Genomic DNA, 11,803 nt, shown 5'->3' on the forward strand with positions numbered 1-11,803 from the left:
AGACAAAATACTGCGATTTATTACATTTGATGTTTCAATTGTTTCTCTTAATAAAATATCTTCATAAACTATATAAAAGATCAATTTTTTTTAAGCTCACGGCTTATCTGCTTTATATGGTTACTACGGACCGTAGACACTGCAGTTTAAACCGTTTAAGGAACATTTTTGTTAGTTATAAATTGCATTTTTTTCTAGCAATGAATATTCTAGAAATACTCTTTGATCTTACTTCTCATATTCACTGTCCAAAGAGCAATATGCACATACATTGCTTAATACAAACTAATAACTTCAAGGCAATTCTTATAGTAGTTTAAAACGGCTTAATTAATGCGATTATTATTTGGATGAGGATAACAATGAGCCATGTGGCTCAAGTTTAAGATAATCTTATTATAAGTATGTATATTATATTATCGTTTATAAGTTCGTATACAAACTATGGAATTAAACCGCGACAAATGTATGGAATAATAACGTGCATTCATATTCATTAAACTGATCTCGTATTAAGACGTAATTACAAAGGAAGATACTGCAATGTGGAGCGGTAAATAAGGAAACTTTGAATGCAAATTAGCGCCACCCACTCTGTATTAATTAGCCATATAATAGATAAATGACGTCATTTAGAAATGGTATTCTTAAAAAGCGTTGACGTTAAAAATAATTTTGTTTGGTTAATTCTATTAAATCAGTATTTCCCTTTCTGCAATAGTATAATAGTTCGTTTAAGGATTTCTCGAGATTATTTTTGTTTATCGAATTGTTTCGCGAGTTTTTTTTTAAATAAAAACAATCATGTAAAAGTGATTTAATTTTCTTTTGTTTGTTCTACACACTCTACACACTTTACACAGCAGTTTGTTTTACAGAACAACAAAACAACGGATAGTTTCGTTCTTTTCCTTAAAGATAGTTTATTAATGAAATCGTGACATATGCTACTTTCAATCCTTCAAAACACATTTTTCAATATATTTTATTAAAATGGCAAACATAAATATCGTGCAAAAGGCCTGACTGATATAGTCATTCATAAAACTCCCAACAACACTTCACGAAGTCTAAATAAAATAAATTTTAAATTTGAAATAAATAAATTAATTATTATTGAAATCAGCCAAACATATTGTTAAAAAAATAAGTTTTAGTCATCTTCAATTTACCTAGAATTTAACATATCCATTCAAGTAATGTTAACACATAATAAGATATTCAACGTCAATGCTAATATCTGCCTTATTCTAATGCAGAAACATCATCGTCATATTTCCATGACGCCTTATACGAAGATACTAATTACCGATCGTATTTACATTTACAACTTAATTTATTTAACTTAATTAGTTTATATTTACGTCAAAGGACAGTAAATATTATATTTTAACATTAAGAGGCTTTGGTGCGACAGTAATCGTTTTCGAATACTCTGTTATTATAGTGTTTATCTTCGATTTCTGTACAAGGAAAATTGTTGTGCTTTCTGGGCGATTTATTTATTTACATACGTTTGAAAGCTGATTAGTTTGAAATAGATTAAAATAGGATTTATGTATTTAAACATGTTATACCAGACCCGAGCTTCATATTATTGTTGTGCAAAGTAGACCGTGGCCTAATTGGTAAGAAGCTTGGTGTAGTTGTATTCAATGCTATGAGTATATCGAAGTTCGAATTCTACGATGAAGATTTATAAAAAAAGCGGCTCACTGAGTTTTTCGCTGGGTCTTCTCAGTGGGTCACCGGTGTTAGATTTTGCGAAGCACTGCTCTATCTACGGCTAGTGAGGTGAGTGGACAAGCTCACGGCCCACCTGGTATTAACCGGTTACCGGAGCCCATATACATCTACAACGTAAATGCCGCCACCTACCTTGAGATATAAGTTCTAAGGTCTCAGTATTGTTGCAACGACTATCCCACTGCATTACTGCTTCACGGCAGAAATAGGCAAGGTGGTGGTACCTACCCGTGGGGACTCACAAAAGGGCGTAGCTGGAATAGTCTCTTAGGCTGCCAGCGAATAGGTAGGAGTAAAAAACAATATAGCTTAGTCTGAGTTTGAATAGATAGGTGTCAAGTAAAATCAATAAAAACGTCATTTAACTTTTTTAAATTTGCTTCTTCGAAATCATACATTTAGTGTACACTGCAGGACATTCAAAAGTGTATCAATTTCTAAAGAACGTAACTTAAACTCGATACGCATGAGACGCGTATTCAGCGTGCGCAATTTCAAGGCCCCGTGCAGTATCGTCGCCGACAAACGATCCGGGGTGTCCGGTGTCAACGGCGGGCGATGAGATCGACTTACCCATCGACCGATCGCGAACGCGGAATGTCAACGCACTTGTATTGCGCTAATTAACTTCGTACAGATCATGCACTAATCAGATCGTGAAACTCGTTCGCATTGCGTCGATTCGCATTATATACTAACTTGATTTTGGTGTTTGTGAAATACACGTATTCGATTATTGAAACTGATCCGATTGATATTATTTTTTTTAATAGAAAAATCAAAGACCAATAACAGCGATCAAAGGGGTTTGAGTTCAGACAGCCAAATTTAAACAGAGTCCAATCACAACATTTGTATTTTTGTATGAAAAAATCGGAGATTTGTCTTTCGGATTTTGTTTAAGTGAACTTTAACAATAGTTTTGTTAAATGCTATTAAAACGTTATCAGTAATAAAACATGAAATACGACGTAATATAGTGTTTTCATGTTTGCAATGTTTAGATAGATCTCTTCAAAATCCACCACGCACGGAGAATTTAATAGTATTTCAAAAATTCTAACATTTAATCTATGTATTGTCGTTATTTCAAATTAAATGTACCAAAACCGTACCTGTTCATTTATGACGTGTGTCTTGTCTTTTGTATAATCTACTAGTAATACTCTTTTCATGTTGATTGTAATTTGGAAATAACAACGAAGGGAAAATCTTCAACAGAGTGGCTGAAATTACTCGGTAGATCAACGTTTATCTTGAAAATGCTGTAAGCGAGATTTAGGCATCTTTTTTTTATTACCCTTGTAGGTAGACGAGCATACGGCCCACATACGGTGAGTGGTTACCGTCGCCCATGGACTTCAGCAATGTCAGGGGCAGAGCCAAGCCGCTGCCTACTGCATCTGTCTAATATCTTGTGTTCTATGATGGCTACCGCCACAGTAACATACGGACTACCTATCATGTTTTTATTTTCTCAAAATATATTTAGTATTGTCATTGATAGTACTGCACAGAGCCCATACATACGTCTTTCAATTATAATATCAGGCCAATCAAAACTAAACCTTATCACTTCAACAGTGTGTCATATTATACGCTCCGTTTATGCAAAAACAATAAGCACCAATTACGTAGGAACTAGTACGAATTACTCAAACACATTTTAATTCACATCGAGAAGTGATTGATCAACGTAACGTTGAGCAATCCTCGCATGTCGCCTGAACAAAACCCTACAAGTTTTTACCGGGCCGTGGAGAAATCCGCATTGTGCTGGGCTTACAGCGTTTAATGGGATGCCGATACGCTATGAGATTGCACAGTATTGCACAGCGCAGTGGGCGTCAGCACGCAACTGTCGCTCGGTTCGCCATGCAAATGTTCGGTGTGCACAGCGAGTCGACCGATAGTGCACCGGGAATCCTGTTTGATTTGTGTGGGCTCCGTACGCTTCACAAATAAATTGTGTATTTACGTAATTTATTTGTTGTTTATTTAAAGCGGGAATTCAAATTAGTTTCGCACGTGCCTAACTAGTCTTGTAACTAGTGATACTCTATTACGCTACGCTTACGCGTCACTCTGTAGTTGAATGTATAAAATTCATTATTATTTTTTATTTCTTATATGGTTGGACGCGCTCACAGCCGCCTGGTGTTAAGTGGTTACTGAAGCCCATAGACATCTTCAACGTAAATACGCCACCCCTCTTGAGATATTAGTTCTAAGGTCTCAAGTATAGTTACAACGGCTGCCCTACCCTTCAAACCGAAACGCATTACTGCTTCATGGTAGAAATAGTCAGGGTACTCGCGCGGACTCACAAGAGGTCTTACCACCAGTAATAATGATATTTTGCAGATATATTAATTTCACTACCGCAGAAGTATCACAAGAATGCTGCTGAATACAAAAACTGTATAAAATCCGATATAGTATCTATGAACGAATAGAATCCGAACAATAATGAAAATAATAGCAAAATTAAATTTTATAATAGATCAATAAGACATTCAATAAATAATACGAGACTGTCAATTGTAGTTTTTTGTATATAATGTTTCGCATTTTTAATTATTTTCTGTACAATACTCTCTCTCTCTCTAAATAATATTTTGAAGGTCTTTAATTTAAAAAAAAAGAAAACGTTTGTACTTATTTCTTAAGGGAAAGGAAAAGTAAGAAATTTTTATCAGTCTAGATGGCCAAGAGAACAATAATTGTAACTAACAAAATTCATACGTAATCGAGTGTAAATATTACTATTGCCGAACCGCTAATGATTATTAAAATGTCTCACAACTATAAATTAAGTTTCGAATCAGTGTCTTCATCATGTTCCTGTTATACATGACAATTACGGTCACAACTAGTAATCGCTCTGTATTAAATTAATCCAAAGGTAAGAGATATAGGACCAATGATGTACTAGATTTCGTTGCGTTGCTTTAATGATAGGTTTAGTACTCTTTACGACTATTTTAAACATATGCCTTGTATAAAGGGTGTTAATTCTTTGAAGTTGCATGTCATTAATATACTTTTGTTGTTTATCCATATCCGTACTAAGCACATATTATTATTATGTAATATGATAAATATTAAAGTATAAAGCCTGTCTTTCTTCCACGTCGAAACGACGTAAAGGAATGACATGTTTTTTTTTAAATCACAGTGGCATAGGCTCTTTTTCTCAAAAATACATCTGATTTCTATGGAAAATGACATTGACTAGCTAGTGATAGCTGCTAGTTATTAATTTTTTTTTGTTTTCGATGACTTGAATGTTACGATTATTCTTGCATTTAAAAATGTTATCTTTAAGATAAAATAAAAATATATTCTCTTAAAATATTCCACATATAAACTATATAGTATGTTGCTCAAACATAAGCCTCTTAAATAACAATTAAGGATTCCTTTGTTATCAGTGTTGACGTAATGGGTCTTGGGGCAATGATGTTCGGGATGCAAATTTTCTCGCCTTAGTGCTTAGTGCAGTAATATCTGCAGTCTTCACGGTCGTTTCGTGCTAATGCGACTGCGCATCTCGTGCTCGCGATCACATGGCTCCTCTACAATGGTCTAAAGTAGTTATAATAAGTAAATTCCAATTTCGTCTTAAGTTCGATAAGTGGCAAAGCTTCTGAGTCAGCAAATCGTAGATGCAAAAAAAACCATGAACCAGAACAGCTTAACTACACCAATTCTTGCCACGAAAATAAAAACTGCTTGGAATTAGTTTAGAGGCTCGGAGAACACCGAGAAATGTTATGTATTTCAGAACTTTAAATGTGACAGAGAAAAAAGGAAATGGATATATTTTTTCGCTCGCATTAGTATTGGTATAAATAAAATATTCGAAAATGTTTTAACAAACAGTAATCTTACACCATTGTGGAAGTTCAACGTATCTCAGCTATATCATAATATTGCTTCAAGTTCAAAAACAAGAAAAAAATGCCTTGGGAACAACAGTACCAATCGAGGGAAATCTAATGAGTTGAGAATCAGTGAGCTTCCTAATATGAAATTGAAAGGCTCCGATATTATTAATCAACACATTATTGATCCATCATCAAGCGGATTGTACCCCCTCCTCTTTCAATCGATCGCTCATTGCTGAGCATCGTGATGCCCTCACCTGTGACCTTTTTGATTTGATTTGTACCATATTAAAAAAAAAAACACGTGTGGCACTCGGGGACTACAGCGGTAAAGCTATTGCATAGCATTTTTTATCAACTTAAGCTAGACCGCGCGAGAGATGGGCAGACTTTTCATGATGCGCATGCAGTGCCACCGCACGCCGCGCACTTATCCACAAACACTACACAAGCGCTACGTGTGAATGTGTTGAGCGCGAGTTACATGGTAGGCGGAGTGGCGGTGTTAGGTTTTATTTTCGTTACGGAATTTCTTGATTCGGTCGCCGTACTCAAAGCCCGCGATAAAAACATATTTCTTAGGTTTATGATGATACAAAATTTCGGGACGGAGATTACTGGTGGTCTGAAGGCCTCTCCAGCTTCTTAAGGACAGGATAGGCTCAAGGGCGCCCCCGGAAGGGTCCTAACAGATGTGACAGAGTGTTACGAGTATTTCTACCACCGGTTCGGTATCGCAGATTCAAAAACACTTCTTAATACATACATGCGTACATCATGTGGAGCAATAGCTCCATTATATAAATAGTGCGAGTTAAAAGAGGTATCATTGTAGAACGCCCATTGTCCATAACGCCTACAGACACGTTTGACATTAGCGTGAAATAAACATTGACGATTCGTTGTATTTATTCTTCAGTAATAAATAAATAATTTATAGAGTAGTAAAACATTAAGATCTATATACATAAGTTTTTAGTTACTATTCAGCAATTTGTATCTATATTATTAATTATATAATTGTTTTTTGATGTTGTTAAGTCTTTTGATTTTATTATTTAGTGTTTTTTTTTTATTTATTGCTTAGATGTGTGGACGAGCTCACAGCCCACCTGGTGTTAAGTGGTTACTGGAGCCTATAGACACCTACAACGTAAATGCGCCACACACCTTGAGATATAGTTCTAAGGTCTCAGTATAGTCACAACGGCTGCCCCACCCTTCAAACCGAAACGCATTACTGCTTCACGGCAGAAATAGGCGGGGCGGTGGTACCTAACCGTGCGGACTCACAAGAGGTCCTACCACCAGTAATTACGCAAATTATAATTTTACGGGCTTGATTTTTATTGCACGATGTTATTCCTTCACCGTGGAAGTCAATCGTGAACATTTGCTGAGTACGTATTTCATTAGAAAAATTGGTACCCGCTAGCGGGATTCGAACACCGGTGCATCGCTCGATACGAATGCACCGGACGTCTTACCCTTTAGGCCACGACGACATCTCGTTTTTCCTTTAAGATGTTTACGTGGTTCACTCATGCTTTATATACAATATAACAACAAAAGTAAACAGGGGAAACTAAAAATCAGCGCCGCTTAAAACATATTATATTTAGCACAGAAATAACTGGTCCGTTTCCTTTGCTTTTTCTTTCCTCTTTTATTTATTGCTTAAAAGTTGAAGGAACTCACGGCCCACCTGTTGAAAAAGCAATGCTTGAACCCGTGGACATCACCACGTAAATTCCACCACCTACCTTAAAACATGAGGTTGAAGTCTCAATGCTTTATATGACGGCTGTACCTATTCTCCTTAAGTAGCACTCTACACAGCTAAGTTTCTGAACAAAATGCTAACTAATTTATATTTTAATATGGATATATGTATATTATAAATTGACATGCTACCACATTACCGATACACCATCTTTGTCACCATAAAATGCCGTTAATTACGCTTATGAGTTTTGAAGTAAAGACTTTTTTGGTAGGCGTCTGATTTCGAAATTTTTTAACTTAAATTGAACATAATGGAACTAATTAATATAACATTATATGAGTCGTCTATTATCAAAGGTGGCAATTTGTGCATTTGGACAAAAAAATCTTATTGATATGTCCATACAGATTGATTTGAATATAATCGTCTCCTTCAAAGAATACGGTTCAAAACCTGCTTTAAATAAAGGTTAATACTTAACCTGTTATTTATCTAAGATGTGGATCAGAAGAGTTTTGTGACTGCCAATGGAATACAAAGTCAATAATTCGTTTTTCTGATTTACCAATAATTGTTACTGTTGTAATATATGTTACTGATTCTTAAGTAAATACATTAAGGTTAGTTATCATGTAAATGAATACATTTTAATCGGCACTGCTGTCTCGAACAAAAACGATGCACACGGCTCGTTACTCGCTTCATTTCCCTAGTTGAGTTGGAATACATCAAGTCGTTGCAGGAAACTGCAAAGAACTATCGACAACGGGAGTGCCTCAACGATAGACAGATGCTGTAACATCGTATGCACAAGATTTAAAACAATTTTTTTTTCAGAGCATCACGTCTAACTTTTCGTAGGACCTCTTGTGAGTCCGCACAGGTAGGACCACCCCGCCTATTTCTGCCGTGAAGCAGTAATGCGTTTCGGTTTGAAGGGTGGAGTAGCCATTGTAACTATACTGAGACCTTAGAACTTATTTCTGAAGATGGGTGGCGCATTTACGTTGTAGATGTCTATGGGCTCTAACTAGTAACTACTTAACACCACTTATCACTTAGGTGGGTAAGTACACATCAATGCGGAAAACAGAATTAATATTTTCGATCAATTATTTATGTAAATTTTGAAAGCAACGCTTATTTATAGTCACCTTACAGTGTATTTCCAAAACGATTTCAATTCAGATGAATGAATGTATTGAGAAGTGTACACATTGAAAGATCGCAGATATGAATGTAGACGAAACTAATCTTTGATAAGCGTCTAGACTGTGTATAAGAATGTAATTTTATTTTACTTTACTTTCGAAACACTTTCGTGCACGACGATCCCAGCTACAAAACGTATCTAATGGCGGGAAGTGGGCACAAATTAAAATAGGTCCGCGTCAATCTATCGGACGTCTCCGCTCGTTTACCGAGTTCTCAGTGAAAGTGAGATATAATCTATGTCCGTGCTGGTACGGTGCTGTCAAATACAATTTGATGAATATTCATTACAAAACTAAAGGGATTCATGACGTAACTACGCCATTTAAATGCCTTATGACTGAACACAGTCACTTACTTCAGCCATTGACAGTGCGTTTTCAAAGAGCATTTTTACTGCCTTTCTCCAGGTCTAGAATGAGATATTTAGTTCTACAATACGCTATGGAATTCGTTTGGCTCAGCGTTAAATAACAGATAAGCCATCGTCTGCCTTCGATGTTAAATAAAAAGAAACAGGATACAACTGCCATTAGAAGTCTTCTAAGCTCCGTCAAGCATGGCCTCGGGGTATAAGAAATAGGAATTAGGATGAAAGCAACGAGCTCCATTTCCTTTGCAGTAGGCACTTGGAAGGAGAAAAAATAAAATAAAAAATGTAATGGTATAAAATGTATATAATGATAGTTATGTGTTAGATTTTTTAAGTCACTAACATAGATATAAGTAATTACTACTAACAAAATGTTATGGTTTTAAAAAAAAACTGAAATAAAGTATTCATAATAATAATAATAATTTCTTCTACTGAATTTTAATAATCTGATTTTTATAGAAACGCACATGTTTTTTGGCAAATATATTTTTTGCGAATATTTGGTGCCTACTGACATGATTTAAGATCGTAAAGTCACGACGGAATCTGCGACAAAATTAAAGTAATGTTATCTAAAAGGTTAAAGGTAATTTGAAATAAATGGTCTACTCACCTTGGTTTTCTAAATTAGCGTTTTAAATTTAAATTTAAGTTAATAAAAAAAAACCGAAATATGTGCCACAAAACAGATTTTTTTATTTTTTTATTCCATAATAGGACGATTCATGGCTAAGTTATTAATTATGACTAGAGATCCCGCAGCAGTCGAAATTCGACTATAATTAATTGGAATTGTAAGTTTGTACACTATTATGATTGTATTTTATACTTCTATAATCACAAATTTCGCCAAGACTACATTATAAAAAATATTGACAAAGACAAACAATATTTAATCTATTCTCAATTTGACCACAGACGTCAAGAACAAAAGTTTGACAATAAATAGTATGCATGCGTGTGTGCGTCAAATACATGGTATGTAGTGTGTAATGTTTTCTTTATTGATTTAATGTATCTTTTATGCATTATTTAAAAAAAAAATTAGCATTGTGCACTTCTTCTCTATATTCTCTATAAGTGTGGAAAATTTCATACTCCTCCGTCCGCGCAATTTTCGTAAAAAGGGATACAAAGTTTTTGCTTCACGTATTAACATATAGATAGAACGGAATTACGTTAATTCTATGAACATTTTTAGATATACTATTTCTAAGTTGGGAACATTACATAAGATGTACTCACCTGCCTTAGAGTATATTAACTTCATCTGTACGTAGAATTATTGCCAGTTGTCTGCTGCCAGCACTATCGGTCTGTAAACTTGATATTTTTTAGTTTTAATAATATTATCTTTATTTTGATAGTACTAGACTTTTATAAGTCTGTATGGATAAATACCACCATCCTTCCTATTTCTGGTGTGAAGCAGTCATACAATCTGGTTGTTCTGATAGTTGACACGACGACCTCATGTCATGGAGCGAGTGGCGGAATACACGTTATCTTATCTATAGGCTCTGGTAATTGCTTTGCACCAGATATGCTGTGACCTCATTCACCCACGCACGCAATAAAAAAAAGTAAATGTCTTTAACTTTAATGTGAGGAAATTCTCAATTTTATCACAATAAATTCAACAATTTGAATCTGAGCGTTTGAATATGTTTAAACACACCACGACTAGTGTTTAAAATAGGAATATAAACGGATAGATACCTAATTTTAATCTATGTATTATATAAAAGTTAGGCAAAGAATTACGCGACTTTTGAATTCTTGGATTTTATTTTCGTATCACATAGACTGAGGCTTAAAAGGAATGAACCAATAGCTTGCGGTCCGATATATGTTGATAAATAGCCCTAATATAATCTATCAAATTAAGATCAGAAATCGTTCAATCAATTTCAATAATCAAGGTGTCAATTGCATCATAGCACGTAACTAGTTTTCACGAAAATTAAATTCAGATAAAAATTTAACAACACTCTGTATATGAATGTATGCACATGTTTAATTAGGATCAGTAAGCAGATGTTTTAATTTCACTTGATTTTATTGGCATCACTAAATACGGTCATTTGGAATTTATAACATGTCAGCCGCATCATTTTAATAATCCAACATTATAATACTGCTAGTCTATTTAGTTTTACTCTGTACAGGCCTTGGTCTTTCTGAAAGCGATTTAGATTTATCTCTGTGGACGTTTTGAATTTTTTGAATGAATCAGACCAAAACTTTTCATCGTTTTTATTTTATTTAAGCTATTCACATGCTGGCGAATTTAATTTATCGCCTTGCCAAGAACAATACCAATGAATTTCGGAGAGGCTACTTATCGTGACTACTTGTTTAGTATTTCATGTAACATCAATGTGGTTAGATTGGATAAGTTATAAAAAAGGGTGCGTGTACTTATGTACGCGCGTAAGAAGTTATACTTTATTTTTATTAAATTTATTTCTTTTTTTTTAAATATTAAATAATTAATAATAAATATTTAACGTTAATAATTAAATAATATTTAGTGTGAATAATATTAAATAATAATGTTGTTATTTATAATACTAAAAAATGAATGCTAATAACACTTTTTTTTACGGGTGTACATGCGCGAAAGTTCACCTGCGGCTATATTCAGACTCGCCAAGTTACGTCGGTCGTATTGTATTGAGCGATTTAGTGGGCAACTTCATTCTGTTAATTTTGTGTCACGGTGCGCGCGCATCGTAAAATTTCACTCTCATAAATTTTTCATAACGCGCCTAAAGAAGTATAACTTCAAAAAGTCACTGTATTTTGTTCCAAATTATATTACCACGTTATTAAATTACATAAGATACACAA

This window comes from Bombyx mori, chromosome 3, assembly GCF_030269925.1.
Source record: "Bombyx mori chromosome 3, ASM3026992v2".
Classification (NCBI taxonomy): Eukaryota; Metazoa; Arthropoda; class Insecta; order Lepidoptera; family Bombycidae; genus Bombyx; species Bombyx mori.